Source organism: Ochotona princeps, chromosome 10 (genome assembly GCF_030435755.1).
Source record: "Ochotona princeps isolate mOchPri1 chromosome 10, mOchPri1.hap1, whole genome shotgun sequence".
NCBI classification, from domain to species: domain Eukaryota; kingdom Metazoa; phylum Chordata; class Mammalia; order Lagomorpha; family Ochotonidae; genus Ochotona; species Ochotona princeps.
The window spans coordinates 58,429,591-58,449,901 of record NC_080841.1 but is presented as its reverse complement, the minus strand read 5'-3'; positions in this window follow the sequence as shown (position 1 = coordinate 58,449,901).

Below are 20,311 nucleotides of genomic sequence, written 5' to 3'. Positions count from 1 at the left end.
ATTTAAGTAACCACGTTGCCTGAACTGCAATCCAGAGAAAACTTGTTTTCCTCATATGGTTGATGGTTATTTAAGGTTTTAATATTTGAACAAATGTATTGTGCTGTTTAGCTATTAATTTCTGTGTAAACACTGGAATAAAATGTATTAAAATGGAAATTATCCCAGAAACAAAGGTCTTTTTTACTTAAGATTTCCTAAGAAGTGAAAAGCACAGATCAGTTGAAATAATTCAGACATCTCAGACATATACATGCCTTTTGATATTTACTTACATTTACAAAAACTTTTGATACTTGTCAACAGATACTAAGTTAACAGAAATGCTCTATAAGCGGCAGAAAGCTCCTTCAAACTGCTGTCAGCTGTCTCAGAGACAACTTGTGTTTTTTCAGAGGGATGATCCAGAGTATATGGTAGAGGAAATGATCTATCCAGGTGCTTTCTTTTGAAAGAAGCACTTTTTTTTTTTAGCATTTAAAGTGTTTCTGTATTAGTAGTGATTATAATATTTGTGGGCACAGTGTAATATTTTAATGTATGTATACACTGTATACAGATTAAAGCAAAGCAATCAGTACCTCTTGTTTTTGATCAAAAAATATGTAGCAGATAATTTTATTAAAATGTAGGAAGATGAATCTCTTATCTGAATTTATGAAGATTGACACTTCAGAATTGATATTTCTTTTGAGTGTAAAAATATTTATTATTATTTTATGTGACACAGTTTTGTTGATACATGAATTCCTTTCTCCAGTTCCACATTTTCCATCTCCATATCTCCCCTCCCAACATTTCCTCTATATTATTATAGTATCATAGCCCTTCAGTAACAGTTACAAGTTTAGCATTCTACCATTTAAGACACAAATATTCTTAAGATTGTATTGTGCAGGTGGTGGGTAGGTAGTATTATTGGAAAACGTAACTACTATAAAATTGCAATGGATGTGGAAAACAGGTGTTTCCAAGCTAAAAACAGGCTTTGAAGCCACAGAAAGGATCTACATGTGCAAGATCACAAGTTCCTGGACTGAGTGGGCATCTATCGTGGTGACTGAGAGCTGTCACATTCACAAGCTGCTCAGAATGCAATCTGGGCTTCAAACATAGGGAACAGAGGGATCCAAGCACACAAGTTGAAATTTTTCCAAGGGTAGGTTGATATCAAAGGCATGTCACTGAGGCAGGGAACTACTGCAGTACTTCAAGAAGTGGATTTGTAATTTAAGTAAGCACATAGTTAATTCTTCAACACAACACGAGGCAACACTTTGTTTGGTTGCTACAGGCTTTGCCTGTGCTTCAGAGATGATAATCAGTCAGATTGCAAAGGGTGGATAGAGAAAGGCGTTCCAGAGTTGATAAGAACATGTGCACATTATAATACTTTTTCAAGTATGGTAGCCAAAGTGTTAAGTAAATCTTACGTGCTTATGTGTGTGTATGTGTGCCAAATGTTTCTGGGGAACACAGAGAAGAAAGGATGGAGAACGTACTAGTTCAAACTGATACTGACTCTGCTTTGAAAAGCTAGCAAGATGCCAACAAACACAACCAAGACACAACCCTGTTCCTGACTTGCCTTGGTACAAGTGGGAATAGTAGCAACAAGTTTGGCAGATCACAGAGCAGTGAGACAGAAGATAAATCAAACCCAGGAAAATATTGTCTGAAAAGAAATGCATTCCCTTGTCCCTCAGCTTCTTGGGAACAAATGAAAACCATAAGAACAGCAAAATGACAGAGTCATCATACCACAAAGAGCTATGGCAGGAACTGTACGTTTTCAAAAAACAAATTTGATGGAGCATAATCAACTCAGGTCACAGTCCTACTTAGTAGCTTAATAGTAAAGCAACTCAGGAGATACAAAAAACTTCATGTCACTTTATGTATTTCCTTGTTTATCATTAAACATTTAAAAATTTTACTTTATTGATCTTTTAAAGATCTATTTTGAAAGGAGAGAATGGTATAGAGAGAGTGACATGGAGAAAGGGACAGAGAGAGAGAGAGAGACAGAGAGAGAGAATGAGCACTTGGGATAGATCAGGGCAGGTGCAATAGTACTTGGACCATCATGCACCACCTCCCAAATCTTTTGGCCAAAAACCCAAATTGGACATGTGCTGCAGCAGGACTTGAGCCAAGAACTCTTACATGGGATGTGGGTGTGACACTGTCCTGCTTCCCTCCAGCTTTCATTTTAACGGAAATAGAAACATTTGTGGAATACCACAGGATGTGTCTGTATAGTATAAACAGAATAAAGACTAATTGGGGAAAACATATTTGTGCCCTCAAACATTACACATTTTGCAATAACAAAAACATCCAAGGTCCTTTTAAGTTGTTTCCCTTTAGAGAAATACATCACCATTGTTTATGATCAATCTATTTTGCAACAGAACCCCAGGTTATGGTTTAGTGCCCACCAGGCGACAAGCAGGCTTTCAAGGAAAAGCCCAGTGATGGAGAGATGTCTAGTGCCTCTCTTAAGTTTGATAAAAGGGGAGAATAGTTGGGTCTTACTTTATTATACATGTGGTTGGAATTAGAAAATTTATACATTTTGGATAATCATTGGCAAATAAATCTTCCCTCTATTATTTTGTACCTGTTTCTAGTTTTATTATGATTCTTTTTTCCTCCCTTTATTAAAAATCTTCTTTTGTGGTTAGATGATTTTGCGCGCCTGTGCTTTAGCTCCTTGCTTTTTATTTTGGCAAGTCTGTTGTACAAGTTTGTTCTGCAGTTGCCATGGGGCTTATAAATCATATTCTGATGACAGGTTCTTTTGAAGTGATCACAACCTAAAATTGATGTAAAAAGGAAAAGAAGCTGTTATAAAAGTCAGAAATATAAATTAAAAACTCAACAGTTGCACTCTGAGCTCCCACTTTGAATTTATTATGTCTCAGTTTATATTTTTTATACTCTATACATTAAAATATTGATGTATCTATTATTACTTTTTAAAGATTTATTTATTTTTATTGCAAATTCAGATATGGAGAGGAGGAGAGACAGAGAGGAAGATCTTCCTTCCAATGATTCACTCCCCAGGTGGCCGCAACAGTTGGAGCTGAGCCAATCCAAAGCCAGGAGCCCGAATCCTCTTCTGGATCTCCCACATGGGTGCAGGGTCCCAAGGCTTTGGGCCATCTTTGACTGCTTTCCCAGACCACAGGCAGGGAGCTGGATAGGAAGCAGGCTGCCAGGATTACAACTAGCACCCATATGGGATCCTGGTGCGTGCAAAGCGAGGACTTTAGCTGCTGAGCAACCGTGCCAGGCCCTATTATTACTTTGGGTGTTTTACTTTTTAGTCTACATTAGGATATGAGTAATTGACAGTTTTATGATTTAGAACATTCTGGATTTGCCTGTATAACATACTCTTAATCCTACTTAGCTGAATTGAATTTTTTTTTTAACTTTAATCATTGTGTTTTTCTCCAGATTTGGGAATGTCCTTTGTTACTGTATCTTTACATATTTTGTTTGTTTGACTTTCTCAAGTTTTTCTTAAACCATGGTGTTTGTATAATTTCTCTTTTCGTGCTCCCTCAAAGTTCCTGCAACCTGTCTTTAATCCTATTGCTTCTTATTTCCCCTCTGATTATACACTGTATCTTCCAGTTCACAGATTCTTTCTTCTTTTTGATTCATTTTGCTATCAATGTCTTCTGTTGAATTTTAACATCTTTATTAGTATGACTTTCACTTAAGAAATTTCTGCTTGCTTTTTAAAAATTTATTTCCATTTCTCTCATAAGTCTCTCAGTTACAGTATTGTTTCTGTGTTCTCTTGAAGTTCATGATTTTACTTTAACCAGTTATTTAAAATTCACCATTTGAGTATTTATCAGTGTAAGATATGAGGTGATGGTCTCTGTGTTTTTTTTAAGATTATTTTTATCTGAAAGGCAGATTTACAGAGAGAAGGAGAGATGGGAGAGGAAAGAGGGAGAGAGAGAGTGAATGAGAGAGAGAGAGAAAGAGATTGAGATTTCCACTCACTTCCCCAATGCCTGTATTGGCCAGAGCTGAACCAATCTGAGGCCAGGAGCCAGGATTCTCTTCTGGATGTGGTTGCAGGTATTTGAGGACTTGAACCATTCCCACTGCCTTCCTAGGCCACAATCAGGGCGCTGAGTCGCAAGTGGAGTAGCTGAGGCACTAACCAGCACCCATATGGGACGCTGACTCTAGCAGCTGGAGGATTAGCATATTGAGCCATAGTGCCAGCCTCTTCTTGCCTATTTGTTAAGAAAGTACATAGATTAGCCCATTAAGGTAGCCTAGTGGCTAAAGTCCTTGTCTTGCATGCACCAGATCCCATATGGGCACCAGTTCATATCCCAATGGACCCGCTTCCCATCCAGCTCCCTGTGGTCTGGCAAAGCTGTCAAGAGTGGCTCAAAGCCTTGGGATCCTGAACCTGCATGAGAGACCTAGAAGAAGCTCTTGGCTATTGGCTTTGGATTGGCTCGGCTCTGGCTGTTGAGACTGCTTGGGGAGTGAATAAGTGGTTCAAAGATCTTCCTCTCTGTCTCTCTTCCTCTCTGTATATCTGTCTTTCTAATAAAATAAAATAAATCTTTTTTTTTTTAAAGGACATAGTTTCCTAAGAGGTCTTGGTGTTTATTGGCATTTGAAGCTGTTTCCACATTGAAGGATTTTGTTATTTTTTTCTAGTCTTTGCTACCTAACTCTGTAGCCTTCCTTCCTGAAATCCTGAACATTTCACTTCTCTTTGAACTTGTAGACAACTTTTCCACTTCAACACTTGATGTTTATCTGAGGTTGAAGACATAGATTTCTCTTGGTGTCCTCTTACTGCCTCAATGACAACCAGAGTTCAGATGTGTTCCAAATTGATTTGGTGTGCTGTTCAGAGTGAGAAACAGAGAAAGTTTCTGGAATACCACTCCCAGAGGTTGAGTCCCTCTATGTGCATCTCCCAGGGGTTGAGTAGGCTCATATACCCAATATTGTGCCACCAGCACCAATATATGAGGTCACAAGCAGACCCTGGTTCCATGCAGTATGTCAATAGGATCAAATTCCACATTGCTCTGGTCTGTCTGCTGCTGAGATGAACACCCTGCCTGAGGCCACTGCAGTCAGTCTTGGGTGATGCTGGTTGGCTTGTAAATATGAGCAAATGTGGGCATGAGTCTCTGGCACCAGGGAATGTTCAGAGGCTCCATGTGCAAGCCTTGTAGGCAGAGGTCATTATGATCTTTGTAGTGCTGAGTTATGCTAGCACAGACAGTCTTAAGTCCTAAGACCCAGTTGTGTGGTTTCTGTGAAGTTTTTGAAGTACCCTGGATTGTGTATATCTTCATACATGATGGAAATCCAATGTCTCGGTGTAGGCATTCCACTAAAACCAAAGTAAACCCAACCTAGAAGGAAAAAAAAAAAGAAAACAAACCTTAAAGTTCGTAGAGATACTGAGCATTTTCATCTTTTGTCTTGCAAATAAATAAAATAAATCTTAAAAAGCATTCCAAATCAAGAAGCCAGGAGCTTCAACCATGTCTGCTGCATCCATCTTCTGCTGCTTTCTCAGGTGCGTTATCAGGAAGCTGGCTTGGAAGTAGAGCAGCCCAGACTCAGAGGAGCAGCTATATGAATGTGGGTGCTGCAGTAAGCAGCTGAACCTTCTAAGCCACAACGTTGGCCCATGAAGGTGCTAATCAATGTGTGAGTGACACAGACAACTGGCATATCACATGTGACTCTGAGACAGAATGTTTTACATTCTGAACATATTCCAAGTGGTAACTTCTGATCACCGAGTGTATCTGAGTTGTTTTCATACACCTCATTTAGTTTTCCAATTTCAAATTCATGTGGTAGGTTTCTGAAACACTTAAAGTATCAATGCTGTAAAATGGCCTCTTTCCTGTTCTCACAGACTTTTTGTGCTTCCAGTAATTGGCAACTGAAACACCTGTCTTCTCGCAGAACACATTTGGCCCATTACCTGAAGCTGATCATGAGACGAATGTTGCATTTCCTGGGACTAATGTTGCATTTCCTCCTCTGTGTCATTTAGGATTAGGCTGTAATTCATTATAATAGACATCCACATACAGTGGAATACATGCCATCAAATATATTTACTTCTAGAATAAGAGAATTCAGAGGGATAATTCATTTGAAGAGAGAAACCATTCTGTACATTGAAACTATTTAAAACTCTTTCAAAAAGTTAAAGGAAGAAAAACAACTATTTCAATGCATTGGAAAGAGACCAAAACCAGGCTGAAACTGAAGGAAAACAGTGACTGGAAGAAGGAAACTGCACTGGCATCTGATCATGTTTATACAGCCTGTCCCTCATGGGTATTCTCCGGTCTTCAAGCTACAACATGTAGAGCTCAAACAGAACGTTTAATATTATTGGAGTATCCAGATGATAAAATTCGGGATGTCTATAATATTTGGAAATGAAGGATAACAAACATTAAATAGAAGGGAAAATAAGAGGAGAGGGACTTTAAAAGCCAGCAGCATTGAAAATGCTTAGTAAATTATTATTTTTGACTGGTTTTGTGAAATCATAAGAGAATAGAGGGAGACCAGTTGGAGAACTGAGAGAACTGAGCAGACCTTTCAGCTATTGCACAACCACAGGCAAGACTGAGTTTGCTGTTTGAGGCCTGCCAATTTAGAACAACTTGGTAGATGTCCAGGAAGTCATTGAAATTCCAGCCAGGTTATTCTTAAGGAATAAGGTCTTTGCACCATGATTAAGGAATTTGCATTGGAACAAGGGCAAAACTAATGCAGAGTTCCACGAGCAAAGTTAAAATCATCATTCTACAGTTTATAGCTATTTATTACTGAGAAATTCAGTTGCCTACTGAGTAAAACACGAACACTTCAACAATTCTGGAGCAGGCATGGGTGCAGAGAACGTTAACACTCTGCCTATAACACTGACATCCCATACAGGCATCAGTTTGTATTCCAGCTGCTCCACCTCTGATCCAACTTTCTGTTTATGATGTGGGAAAGCAGCACAGGATGTCCCAGTTCCTGTACAAATGTGTGAGACCATGGAGAAATTTCTGGCTCCCAGCTTTAGATCAGTTCAGCTCTGCCAACTGGGGCCATGTGGGTAGTGAACGAGTGGATGGAGGCATCACTTTGTGTTCCTTCTTCCCTTTCTGTAAATCTACCTTTCAAATGAAAATACAGAAATATTCCTTAGAAAAAGAATTTCTTAAATAGTTGTCCATGGTTCCAATAATAAAATGAGAATTAGACATTATGAACAAAAAATGTGGCCACTATTCAAGAGAAACATTACCAATAGAAAAAGACTTCAAGAAGACCAAACTGTTAGAAATAGCAGATAAATGTTTTTCAAAAAAAAATATTTCTTTACTTGAAAGATGGAATTATCAGGAGAGAAGAGACAGAGAGAGATGTATCTTCTATACTCTGCTTCACTCCCCAAACAGCTGCCATGGCAAGGGCTGGGCCGGGTCAAGGTGTCTTTCCTGAGTGAAGAGATGAGGACTGCCAGTAGGCATTAAAAATCATCAAAAATGAGAAATTCTGAAAACAAAAAGGCACAGAAGCAGGTATTAAATAAGTGTTGCAGTGGGCTCAGTAGTTCTAAGAAGTTAGTGTAATCTCCCTTGATTGCCAGCCTCTGAACAGCAGCTGCTAGAGCCAGGATTCCAGGCTCAGATACGGATCTTTGGCTAAGGATTCCATTTCAGTCATTGGAATGCTCTCACAGTTCAACCCTGGAAAACTGACCTTATGCTTATTGAGTCTCAGTTGTCTCATGTAACTTGGCTTTGGAGATGTGTTTCTGAAAGTCTGGCTAGAACATGAGATAGCATATTATATGCAGAAGAAAGTTAATATAGCATTCATGATTATAACAATGTGAACATTGCTTTTGCCAATGTATATTCAGATTTTGTTTCTTTTTCTAATCACCACTTAGCAGGATTTCTAAGGATATTGATCATATTTAGTAATTCAGTGTATGCAAAAACAGTGTGCAAAATCAGCCATTATATTAGTGCTAATGCAAGTCAGCTAAAACTTCAGCATAAGATGGGTCAAAGATCTAGAATCAGCCAATAAGGTCCAGGCATTTGGTGCATCAGATAAAACACTGCTTGGGATGCTTCTAGCACACTAATATTGGAAGACTTGGGCTCAGACTCTGGCTCTGCTTATAATTCCAGCTTCTGCAAATGTGCACACAACAGGGAGCAGGTGTTTGTCAAGTAGGTGGGTCCCTGCCATCTAGGTGGGGTCGAATCCCTGTTCTAGCCCTGGTTGTTGCCAGCGCGTATGGAATCCACCAGTGGATAGGCGATCTCAGTCTCTTTTGACCTTTTCTGTATGTCTCTTTGCTTTTCAAATAAAATAACTATATAATCAAACTAAAATAAACCCAGTGAATTGCTATTTTGTTACTGAATAGGCCTATCTTGGGAAGGAAAAATAGTATTTTGGATGGCAGCTTAGAGTTTTATAGTTCAGGATTAGGCAGTTCCATTTATATCTCATCTGGTGGAAGCTGACAATGGTGGCATAGATGTGGAGAAACCATCATATTGTGAACTAGGAAGCTGAGAGGCAAGAGAGGCTCCTCTTGGCTTCAATAACCAGCCCTCCCACAAGAGCTACTATCCAAGGGCAAGTCTCCAATGACCTACAGACCTCCCACAAGTCCCAGCTCCAGCCATCACAACTAGGTTAAATTTCCACTCTTATTTCACCAACTGTTAACATAAGACATAGGGTTTAAATTGTGAGTTTGGGGAGCCATGTCTTATTCAGTTCACAACAATGAGGCAGGTAAGGAATACAGGTATTAAAACTAAGGCAGCATTGGTGTTGAATGTTTTTTATCTTCTGCTTTTAAGAATTGGTATCACAGGGCCAGTGCAGTGGCTCAACAAGCTAATCTTCTTCCTGTGAACACCAGAATCCTATATTTGATCTACCTTCTTGCTTATGGTCTAGGAAAGAAATGAAGAATGACTCAAGTCCGTGGGCTCCTGTAGCCATGGGGGACTTCTAGAAAACGTTCCTTGGCCTCTGGCTTCAGATCAGATCACCTCCAGCCATTGTGGCCATTTGGGGGGGTGAACCAGTGGATCTTTCTCTCTACATCTCTCCTTCTCTCTGTAAATTTGACTTTCAAATAAAAATAGTTTTAAAAAGTAATGTTTTAAAAAGTAATTATTAATCTTGTTCTTTCTTTCTTGAGATTTAGAGTGTATGAAAGATGTTTCTATTTCTTTTTCTCTCTGTAAATCCACCTTCTTAATAGAAGTAGATAAATATTTTTTTTAAAATGGAGTGTAATATTAATCATTAAGCTGATGTAATCTGGGCCATGGAAAGAAAGGTCATAACCATCATCTCATCCAATGAAGTGGAAGATCAGTATGGCATCCCAAAGAACATTTGAGGAGGATATGAAACTGGCATTATCAATGTCTTCATCATCTCTGAACTAAGGACAATTAATAACAAGTGGCCAGTAGTCAGATACATCTATTGCCAGTATTGTTAATCACTAATTCCGCCCAGATGGGAACCTGAACAGAGCGTGTACATTCAGTAAATCATCCAAATGCCCTTCCGATGTTCTGTAATTTTGTAAATTTCCACCAAAAAAAAATGTGACATTCCATTCTGGGGTTAGAATTAATGTACTATTTGTACTCAATTTATTAAAAAAAATCACAAGGTTTAGAATCACCCAAAAAATACCTAAGAGTAGATTGGGATGATTTTCCACTGATGCCACTTGCTGTGCCTAAGCTCACAAATCCTATAGTTGTTTGTTTCATTGAAAATATAGGGTGTATGTTTGATCCGAAAGCTAAAAGGCTTCCGGTTGCACAGTATTCATGTTAAGCTCAATGGAAATACCTCTGAAACTCATGCCTGACTTTTATGGTTATACTTCTTGTTCTTTTTTAGGGGAGGGGTTGGTCAGGAATGGGTCCATAACAACAACCACAAGTCAAAGTGATCCTTAGTAGGATTAACTGATATACTTTTGTATTTGAATGACATTTAATGATTTCTTAAGCAGTGAACACTCAGTAAAATGATAGGTTCTAATTTCAGCCATTACTACTTTGAAACTCTTTGACTTTCTCTTTTCATATCTGTAAAATAAGAGAACTGGATCAACTCATGTTTAAATCCTTTTAGTTCTGATATAAGGAGAATCACTGAAGATTAAAAAATGGGAACTCCCTGAAGGAGGTGATATTTTACCCCTGACATAAGTTTAATAAACAAAGCTGAGCTTGATGGAGACTGCATATGTTAACCAACAGCATAACTAAGATATTCATAATTTTAAAGATTTTTTATTAGAAAGGCTTTTAAAAAGATATTAATGTCACATGGGATGTGTCTTATTATTCATTTTACAGTGAAATTATTTGTTAAGTCCAAGAAATTTCTTTTTAAAATGTATATATTTTAAAGATATATTTGTTTAATTTATTTGTATTGGAAAAGCAGATTTACAGAGAGAAGGAGATTCCTAGAGAAAGATCATACATCTATTTGTTTATTCTCCAAGTGGCCACAATGGCTGGAGCTGAGCTGATCCAAAACCAGGAGCCAAGAACTTCTTTTGCTCACATGGGTGCAGGTTTCCAAGGCTTTGGGCTTTCCCAGACCACAGGCAGGGAACTAGAAGTGAAGTGGAGCAGCCAGAATACGAACCAGCACCCATATGGGATCCTGGTGGTTGCAAGACAAGGACTTAGCCTCTAGGCTACTGTGCCAGGCCCCAAGGTGTGTTTGTTTTAACAAAATAGCCTGATTAATTTGGGAAACTAGAATAGTCACTGAAATGTGATATATGTTTAAACTGTACAGTAATAACTTTGGAATCACTGCTATACATATTAAGCATTATTTTTTAGGAAGTTCACATTTTCACAATATATTATAGTGAGAACTTATCAGAAGCTAATAGGTTATATTTGAATAATTAATTGGGATTTTTTATATCTTCCTTGCTAACCATTGGGTATACAGTGCCATATCTAATTAATAAGATATTTAACTTGTGGGTATAGATAGAGAGATAGGAAAAAATCCATACTTACCTTAGGTACACTGGGACAGGATTTCTAGGGTGAATAATTTAATTCTTGTAATTAAATCCGCTTTGAGTTGTAGTTGGTCATGGTGCTTTACCCTCCAATCTTTTGCCTACCTAATGGAGGAATGACTCACTTGGATGCAATGCAGGAATCAATTGTACTATTGCAAAATTAGGTTGTGACTGTTAGTTCAGGGGAAATCATCATGCAGGTTGAGAGTGTAATTTGCAAACGAACAATTGTTTCTCCTTGGGTGAGTATGAGTGTGTCTGAGGAGGTTACCCTGAATTTTCCATTTTACTACTACTATGGCTTTTTCTCACATTTGTTTAATTCACCATTCAAAAGGACCTTTTCAAAATACATCGTTCTTTCCTGAGTTCTAAAAAAAGTATTTTTCGCAGCTATTAAATGTTCTAAGTAAGAGGCATATTGAGCTAGGAATTATTCTTATAGAATCTGAAAGATATCCTAACTCCAATATATCAAGTGATATATCCTCACTTAAGAATAAACAGTAGGCACAATATTTATTTATTACTTCATTGTTTCCATGATAACAAATGTGCTGTTAAAGGGAGGCCAGTTTTAACTATTGGACAGGGAGCATTTAGTCAGCAGGTAGATCCTCTCCTCCAACTCACGATTTGGTGCTCAGGTTCTTCCCTGGTCTGGTTCCGACTCCAGTGTTTTGGCAATGCAGATTTAGCAGACAACTATAATTACTGAGCTAATTAAGTTTCTGTTATCCACTAAGTGATTTAAACTGAGTCCCTCAATCAATTCTAGCTTTGGTTCTAACTCAGTCCTACCTATTGCTCTTTTTGGTTGGCTGTGTCTGTCTCAACCAATCAGTTAATAAAATAATTCACTATCAAAGTACCCTTCACATGGGTTTGCAATAGAAACACCTAGTTTAATGGCCCCCAAAATAGAGAAAGATGCAAATCCATTTCTCCTGGGATTTCATTTTCTCAGGTTCCTTGGAGAAGTAACTGCAAATTTTGTAGAAACATAGAACTTCATCTCAAATCTCAAAGAATTTTCATAGTATGTTAATAGAAGCATCACATCGCCTGCATGGGCACCCTCAAACAGGGTGTGAGGTGGGCTGTGCCACAACATCCGCCGGTCCATACAAAGGTCGGGATGGAGGGGGCAGACTATGCATGGCAAAGGCCTAGTATCTGCTGGCAAGTGTGAGATCTGGGTCTGGGAGTGGGCCTAATGAGGGAACTTGGGAAACTTCCATGGTGGGTCACAGCTTCCACTAGTGAACTCGTAGTCCAGGCCTGGGTGTTGGGCAGGCTGGGCAAGGTATTTCCATCTGCTGGTAACTGTGTGGGTAGGTTTTGGAAGCAGGTGAATCTGGCAGGGTCAAGCAAACCGTAGCCCACTGGTGAGTGCACAAACCAGGCTGGAGTACAGGTCATACTGGGCAAAGCTATTATACCTACTGATTTACATGAGTCAGGGATGGGAGCAGGCTGAGCAGGCTAAGTTGCAGCACCTGCCAGCAAGAGGTGGGACTGGGGGCGAACCAGGTCAGGCCATGCCACAGCATCCAAATGCAAAGGCTGGGCCAGGTGAGGGACTGCATTAATCTGGGTCAGAGTAACCACTGGCATGCACAAGATCTGTGGCTGGGTCTAGGCCTGGTTGGGGAGCTAAGGGAACACCCCGGCTGGGTTACGATTCTTGTTGGTGAGCGCGAGGGCCATGATGGGGGCTGTGGTCTGGTCTGAACATGGCTGCAGTGTGCCTCAGCACAGGTACAGACTGGATCTGGGATGCACCAGGCTGGGCTAGACTCCAGCACCCAATGGTGTTCATTAGAACCAGGGTAGGTACAGGATGAGCTGGGCTAGGTCTCTGCCCCCTGCAGAGCCACGTGTGAGCTGTGTCTGTGTATGGATCAGGCTTGTTTGGGCAGTAGCACCCAACAACAAGAAGTGGAATAGGTGAAGACCAGTCAGGAAAGGCAAGGACAGGAGGTGGACTAAGTAGGGCTGGCCCATGGATCTACCAGTATGCGCAAAATCTGGCACTGGGAGAGGTCCTGATGGAGGAGCTTGGGGAACTCCTCTATAGGAACACAGTTACTGCAGGTGAGTTCAAGAACCAAGACAGAGAGCATCCCAGACCAGGCCAGGAAATGGTACATTTGGCTCAGGTCTTGGGTAAGACAGTCTGGACCAGTTCATATCACCCACTGGCAAATCTGAGAACCAGAATGGAGTGTGGGTCAGGCTGGGTCAGGGTGCAATACTAGCTAGTCTACATTAGGGCCAGGACTGGAGGCTGGCAGGGCTGGGCTAGGCTGTAGTCCCCCACTAGTGTGAGCTGGCATTGGGGATAGATCAGGCCTGGTCCAGCTATAGCACCCACTGGCAAATGTTGAGATGAGGTAGGCTATGTCAGACTGGGCCACAGCACACAACCAGGACATGTGAGACAAGGGAGTGGGGGTGCATCCAGTTTGTGGGACTCAGGGGTCCTCCTGCTGGGCCACTACTCCCACTGGTGAGTAATGAGAGCTGGGATCAGGGGAGACCAGCCTGGGCAGGACTACAACACCTGGTGACCTATATACGTGTGTGTTGGATCAGGGGAAAGTCAGGCTTGGCTGACTGTACCTTCTGGTGCAAGCATTAAACCAGAGAGGATGTGGATGGGTTGGGTTTTGCTGTAGCATGAGCTGACACAGGGGGCAAATTCTGCCATTATAAACATCAGAACCACCTGGAGAGTGCAAGATCTGGAAGTGGTCCCTTTAGGGAAACAGTGGGCACCTCCCTTTTGGGTTACCACTCTCCCTGGTAAGCATGAGAACCAGGACTAGGGGCAGGCATGGCTGGACAGACGATGACACATGCTGGCACCAGTATGGACTGGATAATGGGGCTGATTGGCATGAACTAAACTTCAATGCCCATCAACATGTACGAAAGCTGAATAAGATGTGGCAAGCATGGAAACCAGGGCAGGGGTGGGCCTGGTGGGGGTAATTGTGGGTCGCTCCGACTAGGCTGCAGCTCCCTCCCACTGGTTTGTGTGAAGGTCGAGTGTGTGATGGGCAGGATCAGACTGGATTCCAATACCCATTGGTTTGTGTTGAAGACAGGGCTAGAGACAGAACTGACCCAGCAATTGCAACTACCAGTGTGTGTGTAGGTTGATTTGCGTGATGGACTGTGCCAGACCCTATATTGCAAACACATGCAAGAATCAGGTCTGGGGGCCCAGTGCGGTAGTCTAGCAGCTAAAGTCCTAGCCTTGCACGTGATGGGATCCCATATGGGAACCGGTTCTAATCCGAGTGGCCTTGTTTCCCATCCAGCTCCCTGCTTGTGGCCTGGGAAAGCAATCGAGGACAACCCAAACCCTTGGGACCATACACTCACATGGAAGACCTGGAAGAGGCTTCTGGCTCCTGTCTCCTGGCTCCTGCCTCCTGGCTCCTGCCTTCAGATTGGCACAGCTCTGGCCGTTGTGGTCATTTAGGGAGTGAATCAGTGGATGGAAGATCTTTCTTCTTTTTGTCTCCTTCTCTCTGTATATCTGACTTTCCAATAAAAATAAATCTTAAAAAAAAAAAGTATCAGGTCAGGGATCACTTCAGATGAAGTTTCTTCATCCCCCAGCTTACTGAACTGATGGACTCAGAATTCCAACCATGAAAAAAATTGCAGGTTCCATGGTCTGACCGTGGAGTGCATGAGTCAAAGCTGGGCCTCCTCAGTGGCTTAGACAGAGCAGTGGACAGCATATCCAGCATATCCAGATGTACATAGAGGATATGGCAGTATGTTGGGGCCTGCAAAGGACTCTTAGTACCATACCAGAGGACAGAAGACAGAACAAATTGATCTACTACCCCAGCGAAGTGTTGGCAGTGACTATCTGGACAAGCGGAGACTCTAACGTGACTTTAAGTCAGCCAGTGGATTCTGGAGATAGTTTATCATGATTGGAGTGGTGGGATCGACCACAACTCAGAACTGTTGAACTATCAAAATGACTTGAGCAGTACCCTCAACCGTCCCTGGGGAAGGTTGGAAGGTTGGGTATGGCATCTCCCCTTGTCTCCACCTTCTACCATATACAGAATGGAAAAAAGAGAGTATGGAAACAATGGTCTCACCCACTTTGCTCTAACCCTTTACCCTTCGCATCTTAATCAACTACGTAAAAATCATCAAAAATTAAAATAAGATAAAGTAAGTGGGAAAAAAGTAGAAGCATAAAAGTTCTAAGGCAAAAACTAAAAGACACACACACACAAGTAACCGAGCCAAATGGAAAGGGAAACAATTTTCACTATTTTTTAGAAGTGTAAATCATGATGATTCCATAATTCTAGAATATAAATTTCATATGTGTAACACAACTGAAAAATCAAAGAGGTTTTACTCTTTTCAAGATAATTAGCATTTATATGTAGGGAGTATAAAAAATAAGCCAGCATATTTGAGAAAGAACTAAGTAAGACCTCAAGAAATTAAAGGTGTAACAACTGCTATAAAATCTCAGTAAAATATTCAGTAAGCACTGTTTACTAAAGAGAGAACTGGTGAAAAGGAAATTAGCATTGGGGAAGTTAGTCAATATAAATCACTGTGAAGATGTGGAAAATACAAAAAAGACACAAGGCAATTTTTAATTGATATTTCAAAAGTGGAAAGGAGATAACGCATGACAGAAGCAATCTTTATAATGAAAATGATTGAGACATTCTGAGAAAGGATGAATAACTAAAACCACAGTTAGACTTACAATGATAAAAAATAACATCTTGTGTATTTCCCCAGACACTCTTAGTTTTATCTGCATGTTTAACATTTAAATTTCTTTATATGACAGGACCAAGTTACTACCTATTCATATTAACGCTGAATGTAAAATGCTTAAAGCCATCAATCGAACGTCATAGATTAGTAGACTGGATAAAAATACAAAACCCGCGTATTTGTTGCCTACAGGAGACATATCTTATCAATAAAATCAGCAGAAATTATATCTCACAGATTTTGATGTCTTTTTTTCCAAAACAGTTTTTTTTTTCTCAAATTCCTCACTGACTCATAGGTCATATAATAGCATTATTCTCTTCAAGAGCATTCTTGGTTTTCTTTTTGATTTCTTCAGCAATACATTAGTCGTTCAGTAGCATGTTATTTAACTTCACGATGCTATAAATTTCTATGTTTCTTTCTGTCATTGATTTTGTTTTGTGGCTTTTCATTTAAAGGGATGTATAGTGACTGTATAGTGGAGACTATCATATCCAGATGTCAATATATAACGTAGTATGTATCTACTTCCTGATCAAAGATGAACTTCCAATGGAACTGTTAAATATATCTTGACAAAAGATGCTGGATTCTCTGCCATTGTCCATGCCCACAATGATGTACTTATAACTGTTTATGAAGAACTAATCTATTGTAATAATATAAGAGAAATCAGTGTGGGGGGAGAGTATGTGAGGCGGGAATAAGGGAAATCCCTGAGTCTGTGGAACTGAATCATAAAATACTAACAATAAAACAATGAAAAAGATAATTGCTTAAAATTTAAAAGATCATAGTAGTTACTATAGGTTTTATACTATTTAGAGGCCAAATGTATGCAGTATTCCTAAAACTGTTGTGGAGAAAGGGAAGTGTGTGTTTTTATGAAGTGAAATGATGTATAATTTGGGGTATGCATGTTATAAAATAGACAGTAACCACTACAAAGGTAAAACAAAGATTTACATGTGATAACCCAATAGACTAGAAGTACTAATTTACTGCTGCTATGGTAACAAATTGTATTATTCAACTCGTCCCATTTTGCTCCATTGTCTGCTATAATTCATATTCATTCTAAGGGTGAACTATATTCACCCATTGACATGACCTTAAAAATTGTCAACCCACTGAAATAATAATTCACTGTTCACCTCCATGAAACTTGCCTGGATTTCGTTACCTTAAAAGCCCCAAATTACATAATTTACATCACGCAAATTAGGTGTAGTGAGACTGGGTATAACTCACTCCTTGGCAACATTCCTTCTCACTTGTGCACCTACAAACTAGAAGACCAGTTGTTTGTTTCCAAAACACTAAAACAATTTATAGGACCAAAATTATATACATTCCCATTGTAAATGAGAAAAAAATAGAAAGAAAAAGTGAGCCATTGGGAAACCCATTGAATTTTAAAACTTGAGGCAGCTCTTCCGTGATCTGAGGCTTTGCCCTGCAGGTCTGCAGCACACTCACAGGGTGTAGCTTCGTCAGGAAGGGCACCAAGAGTTGGAAGCAGAGCTCTCCTACATAACAATCCTGTCTCCGTGATTTTGGGACATTGCCTCTTCCTTGTTGTTTTTGGTCTTTTTTCCTTCTTTCTTTTCCTCTCAATTCACTTTCTGAGGATGTCTTTTGAGTGCATCTTAAATGCCTGTGGGTCTCCTGCTTTTATCATGATGATTTATTGTATAAAGTGGGAGACTTCTCTAGATACTTCTTGGATAAACCTGCCCGCTACTGAGATGGCTAAAAGAATCCATGAACAAAGACTGGCCTTCTGATTGTTTAAATATTTTGATCTTTTGATTTTCTCAAGGCAAAAGACAGCCACATAGAGAGCTTAAGTTCAAAAGTCAGCAGTCCGTACCTTTCACCCTGTGTCCAAATCTCCTCAGCTAAATGTCTGTGTTTACTGTTCAGTAATAGTTCACTTTCATTGTAAGTATAGGCTGAAGCTTCTAACACTGTGTGTAAGAATTCCTATTCCTCCAGTTAACATGAATGTTGCTCATTTTTTCCTGAGCCCTCATCACCAGTGTTTTTAAACATGCTACCAAAACTCTGCTTGTTATATATTTAGATTTGGTCTGAAATGATATATTTTTCCCCCTAACATGATTTTTACCTCTTCATGTCACTTCACAGACAGAGCCTTGACCAAGGGTACTTCTGCTAACAGTTTGGCTTTTGCATACAATCTAGAGTTTCTAATATGATCCTCAAAACTCTTCTGATGCTTGCTATCTAGTTCTGGAGCTCCTTCAGATTCCAGACAATCATTAAAGGAGTCCACTATTTTGAGTTATCAAAATATGTATTAGTTCCATATTTTCTCTATGACAAATGACCACAAATCAATGGCTTAACACAAATTTATTGTTTTCCACTTCTGAAGGCAGAAATCCAAAGTTACTATAATGGGAATTAGGTCAAATTCTAATGGGTCTACTTCCTATGAGAACATCTTGGAGTAGAATCCATTTCCCTGCATCTCACAATGTCCAGAGGTCAACTTCATTCCTTGTTTCATGGTTCATGATTTCTTCACGTTACTACTGCACTCCGCAAGCCCATCATCTACCCGATCATTATCCTCTTCCTTGCCTCTCTCTTTAAAGACACTTTGTGATCATATTGGACCCATCTGAATGATCCAGAACTATTAACTCATCGCAGTACTTAAAATTGGTCATAATTTCAAACTCCTTTTGACTATATGCAGTGTTCTTGGGTCCTAGGGGTTAAGATATGGACATCTTTGTGCTTCTAATTTTCAGTCTACTCACAGTAAACAAAATAAAGTGGGCACCGGTTCTAATCCCGTCAGCTCCACTTCCCATCCAGCTCCCTGCTTGTGGCCTGGGAAAGCAGTTGAGGACGGCCCAAAGCTTTGGGACCCTGCACCCGTGTGGGAGACCCAGAAAGAAGTTCCTAGTTACCAGCTTCGGATAAGTGCAGCACTGGCCATTGCAGCCATCTGGGGAGTGAATCATCGGACGGAAGATCTTCCCCTCTGTCTCTCCTCCTCTGTATATCTGACTTTGTAATAAAAAATAAATAAATCTTTAAAAAAAAACACACAAAATACCCAAACAGACCAGATAAAAAATTTAACATTCAGTAATGTGATTTTAAAAAATCTAAGAACAAAAAAGCATTTTCTACTTTCATAAATGGCAGCTTCATTGCTCCCACCAAACATTACACCAACTTCCATAGTTCATAAACATAATGACCTTGAAAATATAGTACTAAAAAGTAATAAATGAAATCATAGGATTTTCCAACCATGGAATCATGTTGATGATTAGATTATTGACACATTTAAAAGCCTTTATTGTCGACACTAAAAGCAATAGTTCCAAATCAGCAGCACTCTTACACACACAAAACAACCAGCAATGTATCTACCACTGTGACGCTAAAATAATCCAGGAATAAATATTCAACACATCATATAAGCTGATTCATAAAAAGACATTGTCAAAAAGCAGTTTTAGAATGGTGAGTTTTCAGCAAAATTAATATAAACACTTAGTGCAAAGTTACTACAGGCTCATTCATTTCTGTAGTATAAGCTTGACAAATTAAAAAGACTGATGCGAAAAAACACAAGGCCAACAGGTCATCGTGGAGAACAAAAAGGTGGGAGATATATTGCCTCCAGACATCAAAACTAATGTCAGTTAGTAATTAAGACTCTATGGTGATAATCATGGACAGATACATTGATCAACAGGACCAAGTATCTCACATGAGAATTTGTCTCACAACATAGCTGTTGTCATGGATCAGTGCACACCGAAACCCAGTTGTGAAATATGATTGGGTAGATTGGTAATTAATCAAAACAAAATTGGTCCCCTGTCTAAGATTTCACAAAAATTAATTTCTGCAGGGTAAAATATCTGTAGGTGAAAGATAAAATTACAAACTTTTTGGACCCGTCACAGTAGCCTGGCGGCTAAAGTTAATGCCTTGTTCCAGCATCCCATATGGGCGCTGGTTCTATCCTGGAGTCCCCACTTTCCATTCAGCTCCTTGCTTGTGGCCTGGAAAAGCAGTAGAGGATGACCCAAAGCCTTGCGACCCTGCACCTATGTGGGAGACCTGAAGGAGGCGCCTGGCTCCTGGCTTTGAATTGACTTGGCTCTGGCCGTTGCAGCTGCTTGGGGGATGAACCAGCAGACAGATCTTCCTCTCTGTCTCTCCTCCTCTCTGCATATCTGACTTGCCAGTGAAAATAGATAAATCTTAAAAATTAAAAATGGTTTTATGAAATGTATTTGTAAAAAAATATAGGGCAATGTATGTATATATATTTGTGATCTTGAATTGGGTAAGGAATTTTTTAAAAAATTCAGTACAAACAGT